This window comes from Rattus rattus, chromosome 12 (assembly GCF_011064425.1).
Source record: "Rattus rattus isolate New Zealand chromosome 12, Rrattus_CSIRO_v1, whole genome shotgun sequence".
Lineage (NCBI taxonomy): Eukaryota > Metazoa > Chordata > Mammalia > Rodentia > Muridae > Rattus > Rattus rattus.
In genome coordinates this window covers 55,400,771-55,424,628 of record NC_046165.1, presented here as the reverse complement: position 1 = coordinate 55,424,628, position 23,858 = coordinate 55,400,771, and positions in this window count along the sequence as shown.

Sequence of the window (23,858 nt, the reverse complement as noted above, 5' to 3'; positions counted from 1 at the left end):
GGAGGGTCATCTCCAAACTACCCACAATGCCTAGTAATATTAATCCTAGACTGGCTGTACTATACTATTTAAGAAGAACAAGACAAAAGGCGTGTCTCCTAAATATTTTTTTTCATCTATTGTTTATTAAACCCACAGACAGAGTCGGACTCTATAGACATGGTAGGCTAACTCTATTACAAAAAAAAAAAAAAAAAAAAAAAAAAAAAGACTCTCTTTTCATAAAGCGCTCTGCTTTCCTTCTAGCAAAATCTTGAAAGTAAACTAAAAATAATCCAGTCCACCAGTTTTAGATTAAGACCATCAAAAGCAACACGGCAGAGAATTACTGTAACTGTGTGTGTAATGATTGTTCTAGGATGTTCCAATGTACCAGTAAATTACCATGGACAGAACTCCAAATGCTACAGCTAAATGAAAAACTAAATCACTTTTAAATGTAGAAACACACACATACACACACACACAGAGAGAGAGAGAGAGAGAGAGAGAGAGAGAGAGAGAAAGAGAGAAAACACAGCAAATTCAGGAAATTGTTTGGATGACTTATAAGTAAATTTTCAAACAGTCCAAGGCCCAGGGGTCACGTGACTCTATTTTCCTTCCCTGGTTCCCAAGGCCTTTATGGAACCAGCCAGAAAAGTTCTTAAAGTTCGTGTATTTCCTGAGTCTTGGCATTTCAGAAGTGAGAAGGCACAATGGAAATGTTTCCGGCTCTAGTGGCAAATACTGTTTAACAGGGCTGATTCACAGCCATGAGAGTCCCTCTTCAAACAAAACCTATCACTTACCAGTGACGTCTATGGCCGCCGGGTGTTTGTTTCAGTTGGTGACTTCGTACATGAAATATGACTAATATGCAATGCTCAAAATAAGTTTATATCTCTTCCATCCCCAGTTCCCACCAGCTCCTTCCCACACACACTTGTTTTAAATGAATGAAAAGTAACCAAAACAATCCAGATGGCTACGTGCCATCATGAGCATAGTCATCACCTTAAAGCAAAACAAATATCCTAGCTCCTCCCCCTAACCCTCTCACGAGTGTCCCCGTCCTTCTCATTATACAGAGCTGTCCTTCTGGAGATGATTAGAGAATGTTGGAAGACAACAAACATTGCACCAAAGGCTACCTGCACACACGCATGTATCTGAGTAAACACCTATGACACCCAGCAGAGAAGGACGTCACAGATTAGTTCCCTCCTGTGTGAAATAAACAATGAACAAATCCCAACTCAGCCTCTTACTCCTCACACCTGAATGTAGCCCTAGGTAGCGCTCAAGCACAGGGTCGTATGAATTCCATCATCTAGTAAACTGTTATTGCATGCAGGATTAGGGAGATGAAGGGGAAGTATTAAATTAATAATTAAGCAGTTGGCAATAATATAAATAAGTGAGGGGGCATCACAAGAACATACTTCCTCTATTATTTCCAGGAAATAATAATGTAACAGAGATTAGAGAGAACAAAAGCAAGGCTGGAGAGATGGTTCAACTATTCTGAGCATGTGTCTAGCAGAGGACCCAGTTTGGTTTCCCATACCCATATGGGTCTCCTCACAATGGCCCATAATGGTCTAGGAGATCAAATGCCCACTTCTGGTTTCCATAGGCATGTGTGGGCACACACACACGCGCGCGCTTAAAAATAACTTTTTATATAAATCTTACTAGATTTCTTATTTATTTCTTTACTTACTTATTTTCTTACTTACTTACTTACTTACTTACTTACTTTACTTACTTACTTACTTACTTACTTACTTACTGAGACAGATTTGCTCTGTGTAGTTCTGACTGTCCTAGAACTTGCTCTGTAGACTAGGCTGTCCTAGAACTCAGAGATCCACCCACTAGGTTTAAGTACACCACTGAGGAACATTAAGCTTACTCAGACGTCTGTGAAACCAATTTCTGAAATGTCTTTAATCTCACAAACTCGAACCCTTATGCCTTTCTCCTTTCATTTTCAGTACTGGTGAGTTGCTTGTCTCTTTAAGTACGCTACAGTCCTTATCCAAACAGAATTACATAAACTTTTCTTTTGCAAATTGGCTCATTTCACTTAGCCAACATTGCAAGTTTCATTGATGTTATAACATGGATTAATATCCCCTTACTTTGAGGCTAGATAATATTCAATCATGTGCATTTAAAACAAAATGTGTTCATTTGCCAATATACATTTGGTTGGCTTCTAACTTTTGGCTATTGTGGGTAAAATAGTTGTGAACTAAATATATAAACATCATTTCAATCCTCTGCTTTCAATTACTGTGTATATAGAAGAAATGGAATTGCTGGATCCTATGATGTTATTTTCCATAGTAGTTGTAACCATTTTACATTCCAACTAACAGTTCCCAAATATCTGTGTTTCTCTATACCCCTCTCTAATACGTGTTATTTTCTGGTTTTCCCATTTTGTCTTCTGTTTGGACAATAGCTTTCCTAATGCATGTGAAGTGCTATCTCATTGGGATTCAATTTGTTTTCTAAGGTAAAATTTCCAGAAAGCTATCTGTTCTTTCAGAAGACATTTAAAACAACAGAGGAGTGCTCAAAAAGAATGGTAGATGTGCAAGTGATTTATGAAGAACCTCTTCTCATTGGATACCTGTCTCACCCAACCTCGACCATCAAGGAAGACACGACCAGAGGAGATCTTCTTCAAGCAGTTTACTCAGGAACCTTGATACAATCTTCTACTCTGGGGAACGCCCTACATCAGCTTAAGTACCCAACACCAACCAACCCCAACATGCCACGTGGGTCATGCAGACAGGCTGTCACTATGAGGAACCTAGCAGGCCAGGCAGGCATAACCAAATAAGGACCTGTTTACTACAAGGAGCGCTCACCATCAGGAGGGTGGAAGGCGGAAACCAGCGCCATCTTTGAGGCACGACACGTCGCAGCTCCCTACAGTTCCCCCTTTTTGTTTAATTAATCAAGCAGGCAAAGGCACCACAGAGCATGGCGCCCCCCACCCCCGTCTTAGGATCATCCCTCATTAAACCCGTCTTAGGACACCTCGTCACCCACAAGGTTCCATGCCTTAGGTAGAAGGGAAGTTGCCCGTCACTGGACAGGGTCACTCACACATACTCAGGGGCAAGGTGCAACTAGGTCTTCTGAATACCATAAGCCAGGCTTGAGGGGACTGTCCTGCCTCAATGGCTGCAAATGCCTGTACCACCATAGCCGTGTGCCGCCTCTGGACAAACCTCATTCTACAGAGACACCACAGGCTCACTAGGGAGACCAGCAGCAAGAGTCCAGCTAGGGCTCCCATACCCGCCCACTCCCTCAGATGATTCATGGCAACAGCAATCCAAAATGACAATCCCAGATGCCAGTCCAGCATCTGCACGTGTGGAGCTCACGGTCACGATGGCTACACGTAGCTGATCCATTAAGAAATCGAATTCTCCAGTCCAATTACCCAGAAGATAACTTGACAACTGTTTAGACAGATTAGCTGCACGTGTAAAATTTTCATTCATCATTGTGTATAAAAACAGGTATTATTAGAGCACACCAAAACCTCCCGAAACGCCTGACTAACATTACTAACAATACAAACAAAAGGAAGATAAACACATAAAGGAGTGGGCTTAAAGATCATGGCGTATCGGCATGGGTCTTGGGAACATTGATAGTATCCCCCACCGGGGCTCTGTTTGGACCAGCACTTGGGTCACACTGAGAAGTGTCAGCAACAGCAGGATCTTCATTCTTGCTGCACCTCCTGGTCAAACTCTCGGGGACCCACAACGGATCTTGCCAGTTCTGGGGAAACACACAAACAGACCCTCTCGCCCACGCCAGCACAGGATCGGGCCCATGCCATAAGCCAGTGGCACATCTTTCCACTTCACATAATCTTTCAACGTGCCCGCCTGACACTGATGTCAGTCAGTGGCAGAAAGGCCATCATCATCCATAATCAAAAAATTAAGAGTAAAAAGGGCTAAGGATATCTGTTCCTTGGGAGTTCTGCCATGGCCTATTCCCCCTTTTTGTTTAATTACGCATTCCTTCAAGGTACGATGTGCTCGCTCAACAATACCTTGACCTTGGGGATTATAAGGCAGGCCATGGCTCAACTTCACATCCATCTTTTGCAAAAGGATTGAAAGAGTGGGCAGTGTATGCTGGGCCATTATCAGTCTTTAAGTGTTGGGGATTTCCCCAAGCAGCCCAGGCTTCTAGTCAGTGTCCAATAACATTGCGTGCCTTTTCCCTACTCATAGGGGTAGCATGAATGACACCTGAGCAGGTATCCACAGAAATATGAATGTATTTTAGAGTCCCAAATCCAGATATGTGAGTCATGTCCATTTGCCAAATCTTTACGGGCAAGAGGCCTCTAGGATTAACCCCTACACTAGGGGGATGGTGAAAAGTAATACACTGTTGACATCCTAAAACTATCTGTCGAGCATCTGCTCGTGACAGATGAAACATCTGCTGTAAGGTTTTGGTAGGAACATGAAATTGTTGATGAAACTGTCAGACCTGATCCAATGATGAGCTTAAGAAGATACACTCCATTCGGGTACATCGATCCACAAGATCATTTCCCTCACTTACAGGACCAGGCAAGCCTGTATGAGGTCTGATATGCTGGGCAAAAAACTTGTGATCTCTTTCCCAGATCAATTCCTGAAGTTCCCTCAATAGCTGGCATACCTTCTGCTAATTTTAATAGGGCCAGCCACTTCTAATATCTTAACTGCATTAACAACATATGATGAATCAGAGAGCAAATTAAAGGCAAAAGAACAATTTTTAAACACTTCCAGCACAATCTTGAGTTCAATTACTTGTGGAGAGCTGGGTTGATATTGACACAAAATTGGCTCTTGATGGTCAACCATATATGCTCCACAGCCAGTTTTAGATCCATCTGTAAAAATTTTTGGGGCCCCCTGTATGGGAACACTGGAGGTAACCTTAGGAAAAATTACGGGATGTTCCTTAAAAAATGATAGCAAAGGATGTTTTGGATGACTATGGACTATCCCTCCATAGAACCCACAGCGTAATATGGCCCAATCATCCACAGTGCCACATAAGATTTTTATCTGCTGACTTGTATAGGGCACTATAATAGAGGTTGGGGACACACCAAAGAATTGAGTGCATTGTTGGATCCCATTCAGGGCTAATTCTGCAATGGCTGTAGGATAGTACTCTACTGATCTAGCTGGAGAAGCCTTGGGATAAACCCAAAGCTGAGGGCCATCTTGCCACAACAATCCTGTGGGCTGCATGTAGGTGGCTAGAATGCATAATATGATGTCTGCACCCTCCTTCTGTCGATGTAAACCGGCGCTTTGTAATCTTTTTTCCACCTTCTTTAAAACTTCCCTTGCTTCATCAGTCAATTGTCTAGGAGCATCCAAGGCCGAATCCCCAGCCAAAATATTATACGATGGTTTTAATTCATGATTTGTTAATTTTAAATAACATCTGACCCAATTAATATCTCCTAGTAATTTTTGAAAATCATTAAGAGTCTTAAGATTATCTTTCCTCAATTCAACCTTCTGGGGGATAATGGTAAAAGGACTTACTTTTGCTCTGACTTCCATGCCTTGTTGCAATTTCATTTATCTGTGCATAAACTTCCCCAGGGAAACCTATCTGCTGATTAGCAAAACACCCTTGCCCTAACAGCATGTCTCTGTCCCAGACTGCCCGCCCACCTCCTGCCGCTAAATTGGCAGCAGCCTGTTCATTGGCATATTCAATTAGAAAAGCTCTCCAATCTAGATACTGCCCTGGGCTGAGGCACGCTCGCGCCAGGTTGGTCCAATCATTAGGAGTCATGCAAAATCTGTGCAGAGCCTCTATCTGAGCAATAGTAAAGGAGGCACTGATACCATATGTTCTCACTGACTCAGCCAAGGCTTTAATCACCTTGAAATCAAGAGGCTCATGATATCTTTGTTGATTAGCATCCACATAGACAGGATAGGCCAAATGCAGCTCAGTACGAACTGCTCTCCACACTTCAGGGCAGAATGTACTACCCAAAACTCTACTTACTCCCTCTACAACATTGCAGGGAGGAGGAGCCGAGGGGAACCGCCAGGAGGTTCCTCCGCCATTTTAGGCTTTTTCCTTTTCTTCTTCTGTCTATTCCTTAGAGACTATTTCCTCATTTGATCTATCAACTCTTGTAATTCTTCTGAATCTGTTTCGTCTGTTTCCTCCTCTGTATCTGTCTTTTCTGAGTCTGTCTCCTTTGCGCTTCCCTGCTTTTCTGACCTCTCCTCTTGAAGCATTTCTAGGGCAGCTTGCCCCTTCTCTATAGCTGCCTGACAGCATTTCTGATCCTCAAGGCAACTATGCACTAAGCGCCACACTGGACGGTCTCCAGGTCTTAGAGTCCCCTGTTCCCAGGCAAAATCAAGGTCTCTGCCTAACTTGTCCCAGCTTGCCACCGTGAGATTACCGGAGACTTCGAACCAAGGTGCAATGGCATCGCATTCGCTCAAAAATCTCTCTATGGTGCTCCTTTTTATTTTTAACTTCTTTCGCTCAAACAGCTCTTAAAGAGCCAGAAAAGTTGGATGAGACTGTGAGGTCCCCATGACAAAAATTTTCTATGCTGCTACGGCTAAATTCACTGCACATCTTGCTACTTTCAGTTCGCTGCTACCGAGAACTTTCTTGCTCACTACCCTGAGACTTTATGGCCGCTTATTTCCTGCGGTCTTTATGGTCCCACCCTACCTTGGGAACTTACCAGTGCTACCCTGACTGCAAGAAGTTCTGATCTCAGGAGTTCTCTGTACGGGCCACCACTTGTCGCACCCAACCTCAACCAGCAAAGAAGACACGACCAGAGATCTTCTTCAAACAATTTATTCAGGAACCTTGATACAATCTTCTACTACCCCGGGGAACACCCTACATCAGCTTAAGTACCCAATGCCAACCAACCCAATGTGCCACGTGGGTCATGCAGACAGGCTGTCACTATGCGGAACCTAGCAGGCCAGGCAGGCATAGCCAAATAAGGACTTGTTTACTACAAGGAGCGCTCACCGTCGGGAGGGTGGAAGGTGGAAACCAGCGCCATCTTTGAGGCACGGCACGTCGCAGCTCCCTACAGGTACCACCTTGACCTTGGTAAGACCATGGAAACAAAATCTGTGCTCTCCCCAGCTCCTGATGCTTACTTAGCCCATGGTCTCCAACATTAAGACTAATTCACAATGCAAAGGTATGAGCTGTAAAACCTGGCTGTTGTTACTCATCCGTGTTGAATTCCAGCTGACACAAGAGGCAGCAACAAATAAGACTGTTAAATGGCATCATCCACTTAAAGCAACGGTTGACATTCCAATTTCTCCTTCTATCCCCTCTACACATTCTGCATTTGATAAAACCAAAACACATTTGGCCTTGAGGGACACCTCCCCACTCATCTTTTAAACATGTGTGTTCCCAGAGAATGATTCCATATGTTTCTGATTCATTTACAATTAATTCATCAAAACGTTGTTTTGATGTCCGAGAAGCTTTATTAAGGCTCTCTCATGAGTCTTTTTCTTAGAAACAGGAAATTGTGCTTTGCCAAATGCCAAACTCAAAACACACGGAAGGAGTTTGAGCTGAGTTTGAAGCACTGAGACCTCGGCATCTGAGCAAACGCCAAATTTGGACAAGAACAGCACTTCATCTTTATGTTAAAGCCAAGCCTGCATTTAAGAGATGATTAATCACTGGCTCTTGAGATGCCAGGCATGTCATGAGCTTCTCTGGTAGGAATATAATGAGATCTCAGGTGAGCTGCAAAGAGTATTGAGATGGGGGCAGAGAAATAGACTTTTGAGTTTGTTCTAGCAAGACAGACTTTCTAGGAACACCTTGTAAACGCACACTCACAGAGAATATCTGAGTAGTCTTCCAATTTGTCTTTCTCTAAGTTATTTCAAATAAGAAAGCTTAGTATTGAGTGCTTCTGAACAACAGGGTCCTGTTTAAATCACCACTCCCCACCACACACCATCTACTTTCTTACGGAGTCAGGATCATTCCTCCTCTATGCAACATCAGTATTTTCACGGCTATACAACGTCTTTCACGTTGCTATATCACATGTCAATTCTCCTCATCTGCTCTACTCTAACCAAACAGGTTCTCATGACCCCATGTCTCAGCTAACATATGTTATATATTCAGACATCAGATCTTACTTTCTACCATCTGATAGCTCTCTGTCTTTCTGAATCTCACTGGCCTTCCACCTGCTTGTGTTTGACTTCCTCCCTTAAAACTTGATGTAAATCTCCATCTTTCCAAAGGTCCAAAGCATCTGTGGTCATTTATCATTTGCTACTCTCTTTATCATCATCATCATCATCATCATCATCATCATCATCATTAAATTTACATATTTAATGTATTTGAGTATGCTATCACAAGACACACCAGAAGAGGGCATCGCATCTCATTACAGATGGTTGTGAGCCATGATGTGGTTGCTGGGAATTGAACTCAAGACCTCTGGAAGAGCAATCAGTGCTCTTACCACTGAGACATCTTGTCCAACCCATATGCTACTCTTAAGACCTCTTTTACCATGACCTTGTATACACTAAAAGAGAACGACCCTGAATTAAATAGCCTTAATGTCCTTAAAATATTTTAATGGTGTGAAAGGGGATACAGCTTAGTTGCTAGAATGTCTGCCTTGTGTACATGAGGTTCTGAGTTCAATCCTCAGCACTGTAAATAAATATGTAATAAGCACACCTGCATTATGACTAGCATTTTCTATGCCAAGAAGGACAATAGTAGGTAAAGGTTATTGTCTTAGTTAGGGTTTTACTGCTGTGAAAAGACACCATGACCAAGACAATTCTCATAAGGACAACATTTAATTGGGGCTAGCTCACAGGTTCAGAGGTTCAGCCCATTATTGTCAAGGCAGGAGCATGGCAGCATCCAGGCAGGCATGGTGCAGGAAGAGCTGAGAGTTCACCATCTTCATCTGAAGGCTGCTAGTGGAAGACTGACTTCCAGGCAGGTATGATGAGGGTCTTAAGCCATGCCCAAAGTGTCATACCCACTCCAACAAGGCCACACCTCCTAATAGTGTCACTCCCCCGGCCAAGCATATACAAACCATCACAGTTACTTAATACATGGTTGTGTTTTAGAATCCCACATGAGATAAGAGGTCCATAAAGAGCTACACAAATGATTTAGTCTTCTAAAAAGACTAAACTTTTAAAAAGTTGTATATATAATTCTAAAAGATTTCTAGTAAGATGAAAGTTAACAAAAGAATAATATAACTAAATGAATCAAATCAAGTCTATAATACGTACCTCCCAGTTGCCTTAAAATCAATTATCAATATCAGGGAAAAGGGGGAACAAAAATTTAAATACTATTTCTTGTCTTATCAGAAGAAATGTTGGTATCAGGATAAGCAGAATTTTGAGGGAAAGTGGTCTCATGAAGCTGAAGCAGGATTTTAGGAAAGAAAAATCTAAAGAGAAAGAAAACAGAAGGAATGATGAAATTGTAATTGTTTGTGACAGTGAAAAACTACCTGAAGAAATCAGATTAAGGGGAAAGACTTATTTCAGCTCATACTTTCAGAGGTATTACTCTAGACCCACTGTGGTGCCAGGGAGTTGTGTTGTGATAGCATATGTTATGGGGGAGCTAAGCTGTTCATCTCATGGTAGCCACAAAACAAAGAGGGAGGGTCCTGGTGCAAGATTTACTCTTCAGAGACATATCCCTACTAGCCCCCTTCCTCCAGCCTGCTAACAGCTTGTTCAGCTATGATGGACTAATGGACTGTCTACATATGAGTCAGAGTCTTAATGACATAATCACCTAGCAAACAGCTGGCAAGTTTTAACATGTGGGCCTTTAGGAAAATGTTTATATTCCAACTGTAATAGAAACTGTTGGCAGGGAATGATGCTGGTAGGATTTATTGTAAACCACGATTATCATAAGGCCATGGGAGAAAGTTAAAATCAAGATTGGATATGGTTTTATTCCTTCTGATTCAGTTGGATGAATGTCTGCCCACTACTGGGAGGAAAGAAATAAGTGAGGCTACTCTCAGAATTTGTCATGTCAGAAGGATCCATGAGGACAGGTGATACTATCAAAAATGTCAAAACATCTGAACAATTTCACTGACATCAGATGAAAGAGATAAATTTCAGAGTGTCTTTTGCCATTTATATGGTGCCAGTTACAAGTTACAAGACCAAAACCCACCTGTAATCCTTCATTTCTGGTTGATTGAAGCAGGGAGGAGCCCAAGGATTTGGAATCAGAAGAAATATTCCAACCTGAAATTTCCAGAAAGAAAAACATCCACTCAGCAGGAGGTGGCACATTCCATTACATACAAAGTCACTGAATTCAACTCATAGAGCAAAGAGTCCAATTTGGTCCTGAGGAAAGCAAGATATTAGGAGGGGAAATTGATAATCAGCTATTGAAATTTCATTATGTAACCAGGTCTCATTTTCTAGTTGTCAAGATTATAAAGTTTTTCATTTCAAATAATAAGACACAATATAAGAAGAACTTGGTTGGCCTACCTCATGATTCCAAATTTAAAATATGGTTGAATAATGGTTTTACATTTTAAAACCTTACCAAGTTCAAATTTTAAAAGTTTTGGAGATTTGTTCAGAAGTCTAATTTATTAGATAACAGAAACTCAAGCTTTTGAGAACATTTGCCAGAGAACTAAAATACATGATAAGTACAGTTTCAAATATTTTTGAAAATGTTGAGTTTATAAATGGCATCCAAAATTATTTAGCTGCTTCTGAAGTTGAGTGAATAGAAATAGTGAACTAATGATATCGTCCAAATGATGACCAAGGAAACTGAGAGTCTGGTCCTTAATCCCTTCTACAAAAACACTGACTAGACAGTTGAGACCAGTTTCCTTTGAGAACGATGTCCAGCTAAATCAGTTCCTCATGTGAATGCCCACAGACACTGTACTGGCACTGGCAGCCAAATAACATCCCCCTGCCACCATAAAGTGGTGGGAACAGCAGCTCCCAGCTCTTAAAGGAGTATACCCTAGACCTTAGATGTGTTACAAAGCTTTTTAGGTGACTTCTCTAGAGCTTAGCTTCTGTCTGTCCTGCAGCTAGGAGCTGACAAAAAAAATAGCTCAGGTTGCAGGAGCTAACGACAAAGGCAATTATCTGGATCAGTTCACACTCAACGTTCATTCCCTTCTGTGTACAGTATGAAATAGGAAGGAGCTTTCTTTTTTTTTAATTTTTTATTAGATATATTTCTTTACTTACATTTCAAATGTTATTCCCCTTCCCGATTTCCTGTCCATAAGCTCCCATTCCCTCCTCTTCCCCTCCCCTATACAGGTATTCCCCCTATACATCCCTCTTACTGCACCCCCATATTCCCATGCACTGGGGGTCCCACCTTGGCAGGACAAGGGCGTCCCCTTCCACTGGTGCCCCAACAAGGCTATTCACTGCTACCTATGCAGTTGGAGCCCTGGGTCAGTCCGTATATAGTCTTTCGGTAGTGGTTTAGTCCCTGGAAGCTCAGTTGGTTGGCATTGTTGTTTTATGGGGTTGCAAACTCCTTCAACTCTTTCAATAGTTCATCTAATTCCCCCCAAGGGGGTCCTGTTCTCAGTTCGGTGGTTTGCTGCTAGCATTGACCTCTGTATTGGACATGCTTTGGATGTGTCTCTCAGGAGAGATCTATATCCAGTCCCTTTCAGCATGCATTTTTTAGTTTAATCAATCTTATCTGGTTTTGGTGGCTGTATATATGGGCCACATGTGGGGCAGGCTCTGAATGGCCATTCCTTGAGTCTCTCTAAACTTTGAGGAAGGAGTTTTCTGTTTCTTGCTGGGAAGGATAGAATAGAAGCATGGATTCCACTTCCACCCTTTGAGCAAGATTAGACAAGGAATCTATTACATTTTATTTTATGTGTATAAGTGTTGGCACACACACACACACACACACACACACACACACACACACATTCTGTGAACCATGTGTATGCAGTGTGCACATAGGCCAGATGAGGGAAGTTAGATTCCCTGGAACTCAAGTTACAGACATTTGTGGTCTGCCATGTTGCAGCTCTGTTGCAACAGCAGCCAGTGCTCTAAACCACTAAGTTATCTGTTGAGCCCCAAGAAACCTATTTCCATTGTGTCGCAGCAAATATTTTTTTTTTAAAGATGTCTGAACCTTTTTCCTGTGGTAGTGCTGGCACCTGTGGGGCCACATGGCATTGCAGGGTACTTTTATCTCAGCGGCTCCACACTGCCCCCAAGTACTCTCAGACCCAAGCAATCCACCAACTGTTCCAGCATGGCACCTTGCCATGCTAGTCTGTAGTGCTAGTTCTGACACTGGAGGGCTATATGGAATTAACCATAATTTATGTCTGGCTAATATATCTCCTGACAGCTCTCCACTAACCGCAAACTCTCTGGTTCCAGCTACCTGGTAAAATCAGGGCTCTAGAATTTCAGCATGGACTGGCCTATAGTGACTCCCTGGTATGGACTCTGCTCACACTCCCAACAACTGCCCTCTGGTAATTAAGGTACAAACTCCCAACTACCAGGTGAAATCATGACTCAATAAACTATAATTTATCAATCAGATTTATATGTTAACTTCTCAATCCATAAAACATCCACACAATAAACTCACAACCAATTGATAAAGATATAAACGGCCCACCTAGATAAGATAAATTGACCTCTAGAAATCCATCCTTAAGAAATATTTATAACAACCTGTATCTATGTAGAGATGCATGGGGAGGTTCATTTACATCTGCTTCTGTTGCTTCTCTGTTCCTTTCTGCTTCTCTCTTTCCTTCTAAAACTTGTTCCTGACTTCCTTCCTTCTTGTCCAATGACAGGACTCATTTTATCTTGTGTCTGTCTTCACCTACATAATGACATCAACCTACAGTATTGTGCCTGTCTTGGAGGGCTGTTGGAATCTGATTTACTCCATATAACAGAAGACCACTATAATTAAAAGAGATTTGGGTGCTGTTTTTGAGGAGATGTGATACAGCAAACAGAGACCCTATACAGTGGATGGTTGGATTCTTCTAGACATTCAGCCTTTACTGGGGCTGTTTCATAGGAATTATTTTTGACTCATTTTACTTAGAGAACTGGTGATACATAGTATACAATATAAGTCTGTTGGTTTATAAAATCAGTGAGAAACTGACTGCTTTTAGACAAACTACTCTGCCATTGTCAGAAACCAAAGGAATCAAGGGATTGTGAATATTTGTTAAAAGGAATGAGCATATCTCATAAATTTTATGTTTATACATACAAGGCTAGAGAAAATGTATTCACTAAAAAAAAAATTGGAGAAAATGCCCCTTAATCTCAAGACAGGCTGACAAGTAAAGGTTTTTCCTTTGATAAAGTCTGTGTATAAACACTGGGAGAGATAGTATATTTAAAATTGTGTTCATCCCAACACAAAACTTCAAGGTAAACAAAGATAAAGGAAATAGCCCATTAAAAAGAACAAAAGAGAATCAGTGAAATCAACCTAAAGAAACAGAAATATGTAAGTTATCTGATGAAGAATGCAGCTTAACCATCATGAACATGCTCAACAAAATAATGAATAAAATGAGAATATAAACTGATTTGAAAATATAAAAAAGAAGCAAATTTTGGAGCCAAGGAACATAACAACTGAATGAAGATTCTTGAAAAGAGTTTAACAGAAAACTTGGTCAAGCAAAAGAAAGAATCAAGAAGTTGAAAAGACAACATTTGTTCATTGTTTACCAGAGTAGGAAAAACAAAATACTGAGTAAAGGAAATAAATAAACAATCAAAAACCTTGACTGAATACCATCAAACGGAAAAATGTGATGATCTCAGAAGGGAGAAAGAAAATGACAGAGGCATTGTTTGAGAGAATAATTACCAAAATCTAAAAGAAAATGGACATTTTACAGGTAAGAAATCTAGATACCTTCAACAAATTTCAAGCTTAAGTCTATAATAACATACATTGCCATAAAATTGACAAAAAGAAGGAAGGAAGGAAGGAAGGAAGGAAGGAAGACTTGAAAATAGCAAAAGTGTCTGGGGTATATTGAAGATCTGTGTAAAAGTATCAGTCTTTTTTCACAGCTGCAACATTGCAGAATAATGTGACAAATACAAAATACTGGCAGTTCATATCCATAATCCTAGCACTTGGGAGAGAGAGACAGGAGGGTTCGTGAGTGTTCAAATCCAACCTGGATTTCAGAGTGAGTATCGGGGCAGTCACGGATACAAAGTGAGATACTGTCTCACAGCTATAAAAACTGCTGAAAGGAAAAAGTGCTGACACAGATCAATATACCCAGCAGCACTATCAACAATAAGGAATGATAAAATTTCCAGATGACTACTAGCTAACAAATTTATTGCAAATGAACCTGTCTTTCAAGTAAAGAAAGTCTTGCAGCCTGAAACAAAAAGATGTTAATTAGTAGGGAAAACAAATGAAAGCATAAAGTTAATTAATGATGGTAAATACAGAGATAAATTCAAAATGCTGTATTCCATGGCGACGATGATGTATAAGTCAGCCTTCAGTTTAGTATGTGATTTAAAAATATAAAACATATGAGAACATGTTAAATTGATATGAAATATAATATGTAATCCATTGTAATACAAATGTGTGATTTGTATTGTAGGGGAAATTGAAAAAATAAAAGCAGAAAAATGTATTGAAATTAAGTTGTTACTAGTTTAAAATATATTTTATGTTACCTTCAACAAAAACATATAGAAATTACTCAAATGAAAATTGGGAAAGTACCAAAGGATGTCACCATAAAAAGAAAAAAATTATTGAAGCAAAAAGGAAGATAGTAAAAGATGAAAAGAAAAGCCAGCTATACAACAGATACAAAGCCTTTCAGCTTTATAACAGTAATTTTAATATAAATAAATTCCTTAATTAAAATAAGTTTAATAGCTTAAAAACAACATGTAACTATTGATATAAAAGCCCAACTTTAGAGTTAACAGCACAGGTGCACTGTGATGGTTTGTTTTCACTTTCAGCTTGATATGATTTAGAATCACCTAGGAGACATGTCTTTGGGTCTCTCTTTGAGGACATTTCCAAAGCGAATTGACTAAAATGAAAAGAATCACTCTAAATGTTGGCAGCAGCATCTTACAGGCTGTGGTTCCAGGTCTGAATCAAATGGGGGAAAATCAGCTGCATATTTATCTCTCTACACCCTCTGACTGTGGACACAATGCAACTAGCTACCATAATCTCCTGAAAGCTTGTCTTCTCCACAATGAATTATTGTACCTGCAAATCAGTGAGCCTTAAACTCTCTTTGTAAGTTGCCTTTGTCAGGTATTTTGCCACAGCATCAAGAAATATAACAAATTCACAGAGTGATGTAAAGAGATGCAAAGGGATATGAAATGAAGCCCACTTTTGCTGTCAACTTGACTGGTTTTAGAGTTACTATGGAAACATACCTTTTAGTATGCCTGGGAGGCTGTTTCCCTAAAAGTTGAACTGAGGAGAGAAGACTCGAACTAAATATAGGTTACTATTAAGTTGACAGGGCTCCCAACTTGAATAAAAATCAGGAATCTAGCAGAGCACCAGTATTCATCTCTTTCTGCTTCATGACTGTGAAAGCAATGTGACCTGCTGCCTCATACTGATATTGCCATGATTTCCCCACTGTGATGGACCTCTTCTTTAAGATACTTTCATTGAGTATTTTATCATAGCAACAAGAGACATGATTGTTAGATCCAAGGGGGTAGAGGTAGCCATATGTGCTTTAGACAAAACAGACTGTGAAGAAATGATAGCTACAAAAGGCAAGTACATAGAGGTTGTGATGAATGTTTCAATTTACTAAGAAAATAGAATTGCATACGTACATAACATTGGAGAACTAAACCATATAAAATAAGCATGAGTAGAACTACATGAGAACTATTAACTGTAGATTTCAATATTCTACTTTCAAGAAAAGAAATAGCATCCAGAGAGATGTTAGCAAATCAGGAATCTAGTGGCACTAAAGACCAAACAGACTTAATAGATACATACAGAGTATTCCAGCAAACAGCAGCAAAATATAAACCCTTTGGTAAACCCAGAATATTCTTCATGATAGATCATAAGTTAGTGCACAAAACAAGTCTTAACAAATTCTAGATTGAAATCAGCTCTTTTCCATCCTCAGTGGAAAGGAACTAGAAATCAACAGCAGAGGGAGCAATGGAAAAGTCTCAAATGGCTAAACATTCAACAATACGCTGTTGAACAACAAGTAGGTTAGAGAAAAATCAAAGAGAATCTAGAAAATGAGACAAGTGTAATAAGAACACAACTCAGCAAGCTTATAGTATGCAGTAAAAGGAGTGTAATAAAAAATTTTTAGAAGGGTAAGTGCCTGCATAAGATGATCTAATTCAACCAAGAATTCTAAACTTCACCTTAAGAGACAATAAGCTAGCAGAAATGAAGAAATAACAATGATTAGAATGGAAATAAATGATGGACAATGGAAATGGGAGGAGAGGTCATTAAACTAAGAACTATTGTTTAAAAAGACAAAACTGTCAAAATCTTAGTAAGAGTAACTTGGCTCAAATAAAACTAAACTAAATGATTAAATAAAAAATGAAATGGGATATGTAAGTAGCACAATTGGGGGGGTAATGGGGGTGGATGGGAATGGGAACACCCATATAGAAGGGGAGGGGAAGGGGTTAGGGGGCTGATGGACAGGAAACCAAGAAAGGGAATAACATTTTAAATGTAAATAAGAAATACCCAATTTGATAAAAAATGAAAAAATATGTGGCTCTTAAAAAAAAAGAAATACAAAAGATTATAAAATTGTTGTAAAATTAGCTCTGCCAAGACTAACAAATTGAGTTCCAACCACAGGACCCACATGATAGAAGTCAATAACCAATTGTCACATTTGTCCTTTAACAACTACAACCTCATATCACACAAACACACACACACACACACACACACACCAAGGTGGAATTGTGAAGAAATAACAAACATAAAACTGATAAAGAGAATGGATCAGTATATCAGTATTTAAAAAACTCCCAAGAATGTACAATCTGGGATGATATGGCTTTCCTGAGAAATTCTATCAAACCAAATGACCCATGTTTTTTCTCAAGCTCTTCCAAAACATTAGGAAGAAGGGAACACATTCAAACCCTTTTTATGAGAAGAGATACCAAAGCAGAACTGAAAAGCCAGACAAAGGCACTACAAGAAATCTAAGCTGAAGCTTATTTTATCTCTGTTAAATGTGAATGCAAAGCTACTCAACAGCAAACCACATTCAACAGGATATGAAAACATTGCCAACCATGGTCAAGCAGAATTCATCTCTGAAGTTCAAGAGTGCTTCAATGCACAGAGACAAAGTGATGGACCATGTTCACATCATAAGAGGTTCAAAATGTATCATGTGATCCTCTCAATGGACATTTTACAAAATTCACTACCTTTTCATGATAGATTTAAAAATAAAAACAAGCAAACAAGACATTAAAATATATTCTTTTAAAATGGTAAAGGTCGTGTCTGGAATGTTCACAGCTAACAAACACAATATAAAGAAAACTACAAACTCCCTCAAAGATGAGAACCATGCTGCCCACGTCTGTTCACCTTAGACAGGAGTCCTAGCTAGTACAATTTGGTAAGAAAAGAAAAAAAAAGGCATCAAAAAATAAAAATCCCTCTATTTTGCTTATATAATTATCTTCCATATTGAAGTCACTAAAGATTCTTCCTGCTCCCCTCTTGATTAAACAATTCTCCAAAGAAAAGATGGAAATGGACAGTAGGTACCCAAAAAGGAAATATCATGCCTTAATCATCAGGGAAGTACAAATTTAAAACCACAGTGAAACATCACCAAACATCTGCTAGGATTGCTAGTGCAAATATTGCAAGAAAACAAAACAGATAATAAAATTGCAGAAAAATTGAAGCACAGCTCTGTTAGTGTGGATATAAAGCAGTACATCTACTGCAGAAACCACAGTGGAGGCCCCTTGAAATTTAAAGACAGAACTACCTGCCACCCAATAGCAAAGGTTTTGAGGATTTATCTGAAAAAGTTTAGAACAATGTGTAAATGAAGTAGTTGTTCTCCCACGGTCAATACAGTATTTTCCACAATCAAAACCAGCAAGGGACTACTCAACTTTGGAAATGAGTGCTGGCAAATTCTGCATGTTGAACCTCAGGACATTATAATAAGTGAAGGTCACCAGTCACACAGAGTAAAGACTATGTCTTATTTTCCTAAAGGATCCACAGTAATCAGATTCATCGAAATTGAACATCTAGTGGTACTAAGCTGAGACTAGGATTTCAAAAAATGGGAAATTGCTATCCATTGGGCAAGTGGTTTTGATAATGCAAAAAAAGTGTTCTTGAACTATGCTGTGCAAGTTGATGCATATACTTGAGAATATATTATATTATATTATATTATATTATATTATACTTTTAATAATTTGTTGAAGGAAAAAACTCACATTCTGTGCTTTTAAAAGCCACAACATACAAAGAAAATAAGACAGAAAATTAAGATCAATAGTAAAATAAGACACATAAGCAGAATTTAAAAGCTTAGGGAGGGCCTGTGAGATGACTCAGACACATGCTATCTAACTCGCCAACACCAGAGTCCCACACCCACTCCAAGGGGAAACTCAAGAGCTAGCTACTTATGGTTTATAAACACCACTATGCTGACTATATATTTCTTTAATTTCACTCTTTTCTTCATCCCTAGCTTCATTAATCACTGATCACTCACCTTAGTCTCAAATATGTTCTGACTGCATGAAGCTGTGTCAAATATTACAGTTCAGGGTATGTTCTGTCTCTTCTTTCAATCATCCTTTCAAACAAAAATGCATAAAGAATTCAATCTGTGGCAGAGTTATTAGATTCTAAAGTGGGTCAATGATCATGCAGGGTCCACCTGTAAAAACCAATCATGTCAAGTTATTTTTTACTATATAATAAAAACTGAATATATACACATTGTCTTAATTTATGTGTACATACATTTAATCTACACAGTTGATATTATATCTTAAGAAGAAATCACTAATATGAATGTCAGTTCTAATATATTTCTGTGCCAGCTATTCAAGGTTGGTCATGCTGTTATGGAATTCTTGACCTGCATCAACACTTCAATGGCTCCAGTCTTCAGAGTGCAGCTTTGTGCCCAAATTGTCAATGGATACCCATTTTTTCAGGAAATAAATTAAGCTTCCTTCTATCTCACAGACTGTTTCTCCTGTCTCTGCATTTTCTCCTCCACTCCACCATTCTGTTCTCCCTTTGTCCTTCTTGACTTTTATCTACCCATTCCCTAATCCAGTAAGAATTCTCATCCAATTTTGATTGTGCATGTGGTACTTTCTCTGCTTAAGAATGTTCTTCTTACCCTTTTCAGAAAGGCCAGTATGTTAAAGTGTTCAAGCAACACAGGCTCTCAGCCAGGCCATGGAAACTCCCAACAGACTTTATTGATCATTAGCTGGGACCTTGGACAAGCATCAAAGCTCTATTCCTTCTGTTGTCTCATCGTGCAAATAAGGATAAGAGTAGTTCTTTAGTTAGTCAGCCTATGTAAGATGTTGAGAACAGGGCCTGGGATGTGGCTCCAAGATTATTGAAGCATTAGAATAGTGTGTAATGTTCATACACCATTAGTCTGCATATTACCTGCTGCTGTTCTTTTAAGTCCAACTGTAAGCACACTTTCTTCTGTCATGTCTTTCCTGGCAGGTCCAGCTGGGTTTGTCCTCTTTTCCTCTAACCTCCTGTGGGGCGTGTTTTACTTATGGATTCTATCAGAGTGCATTCCACTTTGTTGTTTTGTCATTTATATCTGTCTTTAGTCTGTAACCTTCTGGTAGATAGAACCCATTGCTTCCTTATAAGTTGTTTGTTTTTAATTTCATCACAGAAAACAGGAGAGATGATGTACTACCTGCTTGTCTTCACCAGTTGAGTCTGCAATGAGAGAGGAATAGGTCACACCCCGTTATCCCTTTCCCTACTTCAAAGTCCTGCCTATGGTTGTAGATGTTTCCTGGATGTGACTGTAACCCAAGAGGACACATCAGAATTCATAGAAATCTGACCACCCCTAAATCCTTTGGACCTCTGGAAGATGATAATGATTTATAAGTTCTATAACTAGTTATTTCAGCACAATTGAGAAATGCATGGTGAGATTAAGAGTTGGGATATTTGATTGGACAGCCCCAAAGCAACCACTACACTGAGGTCCTCAGCAGTACTAGTTGCTCTAGGAACTTTTGAGAAATGTCATTCTCATATCACATTCCAGACCTCCTGGATCAGGTCCTTCTTTTATCTATCCTGGCAATCTTTGTTTTCATGTGTCCTCCAAGTGAGGCCGCTACTTCTTACAACCCAAACCATTGCAGCACAGATCAGTATAATGGACTTTGGAACCATGATGCTATCCTTTTACTCATTGTTATTTTTAATTTACTATAGTCTCATATTACCACCATCGCAACTGATTTGAAAATGTTTGGGTTCTTCACTCTAAGTAAAGGTGGCCAGGTACACACATAACGAGTATGAGTTTCTACCTTTTCTATTCCTTCTGGTCTCCATCTTTGTCCAGAGCTGGGGCTGTCCTAAAGCCCTCCATACCCAAGTCCTGCCCAGAAAGAGCTGGTCTCTCACAAGAGCTCTCACTCCTGGGCCTACAGGTGAGACCCCACTCTCACTCCAATAACTGTCCAAAGAGGGATCTGCCAGAAGCGCACAAGGTCACAGGAACTGCAGAGCAGCCTGGGACAGGATCCTTTGGTACTCTATCTGCACCCAGAGCTAAGCCTGTCCCACAGCCTTCCATACCCAAATCCAGCCCAGAGAGATCTGGTCTCCCAGGAGTGCTCTCACTCCTACGATCACAGGCTCATAGGTCCACAGGAGAGACAAGCTCCTGTCAGAGACAGCAAGACCAACTAACCAGAGATAACCAGATGACAAGAGACAAGCACAAGAACCTAAGCAACAGAAACCAAGGCTACTTGACATCATCAGAACCCAGTTCTCCCATCACAGTAAGTCCTGGATACTCCAACACACCAGAAAAGTAAGATTTGGATTTAAAATCACATCTCATGAGAATGTTAAGAAGGACATAAATAACTCCCTTAAAGAAATAAAGGACAACACAGGTAAACAAGTAGAACCCCTTAAAAAGGAAACACAAAAATCCCTTAAAGAATTCCAGGAAAACACAACAAAACAGGTGAAGGAATTGAACAAAACCATCCAGGATCTAAAAATGGAAATAAAAACAGCTTTTCTATGGACCAGTAGGTTTGAATAGCTATTATGTGACATTAGGAAGAAAGAAGAAAGAAAGAGAGGGTGAAAAGTATAGAGGAGGAACAGGTAGTGGTGGGAAAGGTGAGAGGGAGGGGGAGGGAAAGGAGATGGATATGAGGAGAGGAAAAGGAACAAGAGGAGTAACTAACATGAGAAGAAACTGATTCTGAAGACAGCAACCTTGTGAAAGAAGGCTCAAAACTAAGGTGTAATTAATGAGTTAGAGTTCTTCTTGTCATACCTCTTTGTCTTATGGAAGTCAACGATATCTGTTGGAATAATTTATTATTTAATAAGAAAGTAAAAAGGACGTGTATTTTATTTTCCAGTCTACTTATATAGACACTCCAAATCCTCAATGCTACATTGTAAGTTAGATATAATTATCTTTTTAAAAGATTTATTATTTATTTTATGTATATGAGTACACTTTCACTGTTTTCAAACACACCAGAAGAGGGCATCAGATTTCATTACAGATGGTTGTGAGCCACCATGTGGTTGCTGGGGATTGAACTCAGGACCTCTGGAAGAGCACTCAGTGCTCTTAACCACTGAGCCATCACTCCAGCCCCAGATGCAATTATCATAATTTTTTAAATTAAGAGGCTGTGACCTACTAAAGGCAAGATTCTGGCCCAAAGATATACCTGTAAAGTAAATGTCTAGGCTAGGGTTCTTTTGAGTCTTACCTCCTATGTACACCTGCTGTCCCAAGTTACTCAGTTAGCTTGGGCTTTTGTTACTTGCTAGCAATTACCTCAAGCTGCTACTACAAAATATGATATAGATTGTGTGGCTTAACCAGTGGTGTCATTCACTGCTCACAGGGCTTCGAAGCCAAGATGAGCAAATCAGGGTTTTCCTGATTTGTTTCCAGTCAGTGTCTTACCTGCAGTAGTGATCTTTCTCATTCTATAAATATAGAAAGACACAGAAACAGATTTCTTTCTAAAAGGCTACCAATCAGAACCGTGAAGATTAAGTCACCCTTAGGACTTTATCTAAACCTGATGAGCATTTCCTGAAGACTCTATCTTCTATTCCCAACACACAGTGTGTTAAAGCTGCAGTGTGGCTGTGAGGAAACCTAAGCCCTTAGTCCGCAACACTGAACTATCAGTTTTCAGCAACCAGTCAACTACATTAATCATTTCTAGTCCCTCAAAACAGCCCTGTCCCAAGGGGTGTGGTGGGAGTGATAGCTGTCAGCACAGAGTTCTCTCTCCATAGGCATTTCTTGTTGCCTATCCATCTTTTGTGTCTTCTTTGACTGTACCAAGTGTGTAGTGATTACTACCTATATGTCTGTCTGGATTTTAAAATGTTCTCTTCTCTTATGAATACACATTTTCCAATAGTTGCTTATACAATTTGATAAAGAAATAAACTTATATCCAACAGAGAAACCAAATGCCTTTATATTCATAAATGAGAAAACTGATTCTCAGAGCATTAAAAGAATTTACCTGACAGTCTGATTTATTTACTCCACAGCAGGCAATAACAAAGAAATTATTTCATTTCTACATGTCTTCCTTTCTCACTATGTCCATAAAGCATAAACTACTAAAAGTAATATTTCCATAACAAAAAGATATGGTCATGGGAGAGGCTACTTTTTACCTTTAAAAAAGACTCTCAATTAAATTATTATGGTTAGAAGGATAATATTCAACTACTTATTAATATTTTTATGAGTAGCAAAGCTAAACATATATAATCAACTTAATTACTCACAATTGATAATTTCATGGCATACAAAGAATTTCAAAATTTTTTTACTTATGTGTTTTACATTTAATTAAAGATTTCAACAATTTGTGTGTCCATTCTGAATGCTCACAAATTTCAATCATGACTGACACACAAATTATTGAAATCTTTAATTTACTATAACCTGCTAATTTTGTTTGCATATTTGCACATCCCTTGACTCTAACTAAGAGATTGGAAAGTCTCTACATGACTCTTCTGTGTGACTAATTTGATGGAAAGATATTGTTACATTGGAATACATTTCAATGTTTGTGGAATAAATAAAGTATAAATCACTCACGTGTTGACATCCATCCCCACCAGATTATGGGAAGGAGCATCTATGAACATTAGATTATATACCACCACTGGTCTTCTTAAACTGTTCTGTGCTCCATGCTTGTTACTGCAAACACTATTGTTAAGACTCTAAAGATTTTCTTAGCATTCGGAAGTAAACCTAAGGGATAAGGTCTTTGTGGTGTTCAATAGCTCTCAATGCTTGTCAATGACAAGATTGGAAAGAAAACAATATTCCCCTTTGCTACATTACTCCTTTCTTTCTGAATAGTCATACTGAAATAATGACCCATTTCATATTCTAGAGATCA